Source organism: Centruroides sculpturatus, unplaced genomic scaffold (genome assembly GCF_000671375.1).
Source record: "Centruroides sculpturatus isolate CEXI.00-Female unplaced genomic scaffold, Cexi_2.0 scaffold311, whole genome shotgun sequence".
Classification (NCBI taxonomy): domain Eukaryota; kingdom Metazoa; phylum Arthropoda; class Arachnida; order Scorpiones; family Buthidae; genus Centruroides; species Centruroides sculpturatus.
The window spans coordinates 448,439-453,454 of record NW_019384505.1 but is presented as its reverse complement, the minus strand read 5'-3'; the positions used below and the strand labels follow the sequence as shown (position 1 = coordinate 453,454).

General features: G+C 30.9%; 1 long non-coding RNA gene across 2 annotated transcripts in view; it reads right to left on the bottom strand.

Moving 5' to 3' along the window:
* LOC111622199 overlaps positions 1-2,225 on the bottom strand; it is a 9,480-nt gene extending 7,255 nt beyond the window's left edge. For both annotated transcript variants that reach the window (XR_002756220.1, XR_002756221.1), the window contains exon 1: positions 2,091-2,225. This is a non-coding gene — a long non-coding RNA (uncharacterized LOC111622199). The remainder of the gene's footprint in view (positions 1-2,090) is intronic.
* Between the last annotated feature and the right edge of the window lie 2,791 nt (positions 2,226-5,016).

The following is a 5,016-nucleotide window of genomic DNA, read 5'->3' as shown; positions in this document are numbered from 1 at the left end:
AAGATCTTTCATATCTTTTACTGATGAAAGTATCATATGACATGATAAGAAATTCTTCAGCAGTCTTAATGATGAATACTTTAAAAATGCTAGCATAATAATGAAGAGGCTATTTCATTTAATTTTTACTTCATTCTTAAAAATTTGTTCAATCAATACAGTAGTAATTATAATTTTTGCTGCATCCTGAATGTTCACGTATTCTTTTATACTGATTTCCTATATGCGCTCCTTAGACAGAAAGAAATAAGATTTTGATACATGTAAAATGATGATGTTTTATTAAGATCTAATTTAACTTTTCATTCTTTACCAGACAAATAATCTATCATCATATCAACTTTTAGTATGTATACAGGAATAATCTTTTTCTATCAGCTTGATGATTTTAGGCCTTTGACTTTAATTTAAAACTCAGAATAACTTTTGGATGTGATAACAGTTGCTGTACACATACCTGACAATAACCAATGGCTGGATTATGTCTACTATAAGCAAGCAATACTCTCCGTAACCGAGGTACTCCACTAGAGTCAAGATTTTCATAATGCCTATTATTGGGTAATGTTCTTAGCAAATCCAGTTCAATCTTAAATAAAATTAAAATTTTCAGATGAATTTTTTAGTGAATATAAATTAATTGTAAATACTTAATATTAAGTTTTAATAATAAATATATATGCAAACATAGCAGCAGTATTTTAAAAATACATATGAAATTAAATAAATATCATTTTATACAATTTTATAACAGTGTTCAATTTTCAAGAATAGTAATTACTTTGTCTTAGAATATAAAAAATTTGTTATGCACAAAAGAAAAAAACATTTCAAGCAGAATAGTTACTGTCCTGATGAACATTTCTTCATTCTTAAGATTTCAAATTTAGTTTAATATTTTTAAACTGGTAGCAAAAAAATTTTCACTATTCAACAATTTACCTTCATTGTTTAAAATCAATACAAGTGGAGGAAGAGACCAAGAAAGAGTTGCAATCCACAGTTATATAGCAACACAAGATTTTTACTTATTGTTAATAATCAGGTGAAAATCAGCTTACAAGCAATCTCTAAATAAATTTTTTCTCAATCTCAAAAATGCTTTATGCATTATTGAGGATTAAAAAAAAAAAAAAAAAAAATTCAACAAGGCAGCGAAGGAAGCAAATTCCCCGACTTTCCAGGTGCATAGGAACCCTGTAAGTAGGAAAAGCATAAAAGTAAAATTCCTGTGAGGCAGTGGCGTGCCGTCCACGTGTAATTCTCTATTTATGCCTTTCTTTTGTTTAAAACATGTTTTTATATAAATTGAAAGACATTTACAACAAGAAATCAATCTCCATCAATGCAAAAATTAGATATTATAACACAGTGATAAAACCTCAAGCACTTTATGCAGCAGAAGGTATTGCTAGTCTTAAATGGGGAAAATAGAAAATATGGAGAAAAAAAGAGTGGAAGATCCTTCGAAAAATTCTGGAGCCAAAAATAGATAAACATGGTAACTATGTGCTAAGGAGCAATAAAGAGCTTTATCAAAAAATTCCAAGACTCTCGGTTACAATTCGGAGAAGGTGAGTAAGCTTCTTTGGACATATGAAGAGGATGGGGGAAAATAGGTTAACAAAATAAATTTTCACGTATTTCAACAACCAAAAGAATAAGAATCAATGGATCAATGACAGTCAAAAAAACATGGCAGAAATGGGCATATTGGAAGATATCCAGAACAGGAAAGGTTTAGAAACAAAATAAAGAACTTCAAGGGTTTTCAGGAAAAGGAAAATAACAGACGTGGAAGACTCTTCACTCAGGAGCAAAGACAACAGCAGAGCTAGAGAATGAAGAGGTATTAGAAAGAAAGGAAGAAGAACAAAGGGAAGAGGGAAAAGCAAGTCATAATTAGTTGTTTGCACGTGGTCCAAACATGGCCGGAATCGACACAAGAAGAAACATTCATAAAAACTATTACAATCCAAAATCATCTTTTTCAAGTAATAGGTTTTATTTAAACTAAATACTACTAATGATTCCTTGACTATAGAAGATCAGAAAAAAATAATTATTTACATCTTATAACAATAACTTACCTACTTCTACAGTTAAAAGTAACTCAAAGTAAAATAACGAACACGAGACATTTTCAATTTCAGCGTTGCCAGATGTCACTAGCTTTCGTAACCAAAAGTTTCCTAAAAAGTAGCCTAAAAATAGCCAATTCAAAATCAACATTTAGTAATTGTGACCCACAATTACTAAATGGTATTGCTACGTAATGAACATAAATTTTAATTGTTTCAAAATTGAAAGTATTAAATTTCTTATTACGCTCTCTCTGATCGCGAGACAACAGAGCGATAACATCGAAGCGACAAAATCGTGTTGTCAAAAAAAGCTGCAATGCAGCGTTGCCATTCCTAGTACATTTGTACATTTTGCCTTTTCGGGTACATTGAAGTACACTTAGATTTTTTGTACATTTTGAGTACATTATAATATTTCAGTACCATTTATAGTACAAAATAATATTTTATGCCTTAACGAAAAAATGCGAAAAAATTAGTTTAATACTCACTAGTGTCACCTGCTTGCTAATTTGATTTACCCAATCACAACATACTTATGTTGTATGTTGGTCGATGTCAACAACATACAGATAGTTGCACGTGCAAATGTTATGACTCAGTAGTCGTCTTTCACTTGTGTCACATTCTCACGAGAACCTTGACAAAATTTTTCACGCCACGTGGTCCAAACAATTCAATTCTGTCAAACAAAAATAATGGACAGGTAAGGAAATCAATGATTTTAAACTTTTGTCATCAAAAATATCAAAATATCCGTTAAGTCAAAGTCGAATTATTACACAAAATAGTTTTGAAATTGTACGAGTATAAATAATATAAGTACTTTTATATTANTCAATGATTTTAAACTTTTGTCATCAAAAATATCAAAATATCCGTTAAGTCAAAGTCGAATTATTACACAAAATAGTTTTGAAATTGTACGAGTATAAATAATATAAGTACTTTTATATTATTTTCTATCACTATAATTTAATTCGATTAACCATGGTTCCAAAATGGCGGCGATTCGGTTAGGTTCGTTTCGTTTCCATCAGACTAACTACATTTTTAGTAGACGTTTCCTTTTTTTTTTTAATTCGCCTTTAAAATTCCATCTGTAATGACTTCGATTCAACTTATCAATTAAATGTGGTATATAATTTTGATATAATTGAAGTACGGATATAGTTATTTGTTTAATAAATGCATTATCAATAGCTTTTTCTTCAGGTTGAGATTCTGTTTCAATTTTGTCCGATACAACAGATACTCTAACAGGTTCTTTAAGAACGTGAACAGTTGATATCTTGAAATTAATTCACTTAATAACTAGGCTTTACCATCATCGGGTAGATTAATACTCTCGAGTAATTCTTCGATATTACAACCAATTCCTATTTCAGGCTTTTGATAACTCATCAATACTTCGGAAGGAACTGAAGCCATCTGCTTTGCCATTAGATTTTTTCTTATTACCTTAACAATTAAACCGCCTGCCACAGACAATAACAGACTGATGTTTTTCATCTGTTTTCAAGCAATATGTTTTATTTAAACCAAATACTATTAATGATCCTTTCACTATAAAAGATCAGAAAGTAATAATTATTTACATCTTATAACAATAACTTACCTATTTCTACAGTTAAAAGTAACTAAAAATAAAATAACGAACACGAAACATTTTCAATTTGTATATTGTGCTTAGCGCTTCTTTCGAGTTCATAAACTTTCGTTATAATATATATTTTTTAAATGCTTGTCTTCGGGTCGTCAATGGAAAGGGATGCTTTTTAAATTTATAACAGTTTCTCGTTATACGTCATTAGTTTTTCACCGATTACCGAAAAAAGTACCCTAAAAGCATACGGAGAAATCTATCCCAAGCGTGATTTGGACACATTCTTTGTGCTAGAAGTCCAATACGTTCCTACGCAGCTATCCGAAATTCGTACAAATATTGTTAGGACATATAGTACAGATTATGAAATACATTACTTTTTTATAGTGAACTTTCATAATATTAGTCATTTTTTAATTATAAAGAATGCAGAATATGCAAAATTTTTATGTACAGTACAGTAGAATAATCTTGTTAAATTAAAAACTATAAAATCTCTAGATTAATTGTGTAGTGCTAGGCACGTGTATTTTAATTATTATTCTGTTATATACTGAGTTGTCACACCTTGGTTCGGGTTCTTTGTTTGTTCATTTCAAATTTTTGTATCGCGCGCCACCTTATGGTGGATTTTGTCAGTGCCATGATTGGTCCCTTGGTGACCACGTGTGTGGTGAAGGGAGGAGCGTATAGGAAGTTATAAAAGGGGCGACCCGTGAGGAAGAAGGGGACTTGGTCCAGTGATGCCAGATTGGGCTACAAGTAGCGGATTGGGCTACTTTTTAAGTGCCCTCGCTACAAAAATTTCAAATTGGGCGATACGCTACTTTTTGGGCTAGTGATAATTATATTCAGACTACAAATCTTAAAAATACGCTACTTTTTTATTTTCATATATAAAATCGCAAAACACTTATTGTATTATACAAAAGTAATAATGTTTTATTTAATTTCATTACACTTAAGTATATAATTAAAGTTGCAACGTTTAACAAAGATAAAGATACTTTGCTTCCGTTTTTCATCAGTCGTTCGCTCCAGTAGACAATCCACAACTTCACAAGCACGGAGGCGACATTTCTTGTGAAATTGTGGATTGTCTACTACAAGCATTATCCTGTTGGAATTGCCAATTTTCTCTCCCAATAAGTGATCCAAAAGTTATTAAATTTTGATACAACAGTTCTTGATACAATGGAAAAGGATGGCCTTAAAACTGAAAAGAAAAGCCGCAGTCGCTAAGTCTCTAAGTTCAAAAAATGAATCGCCTCGCCTGCGAATGACTCGCTTTGATTTAGAGAAAATTGATGCAGATACACCGAATGT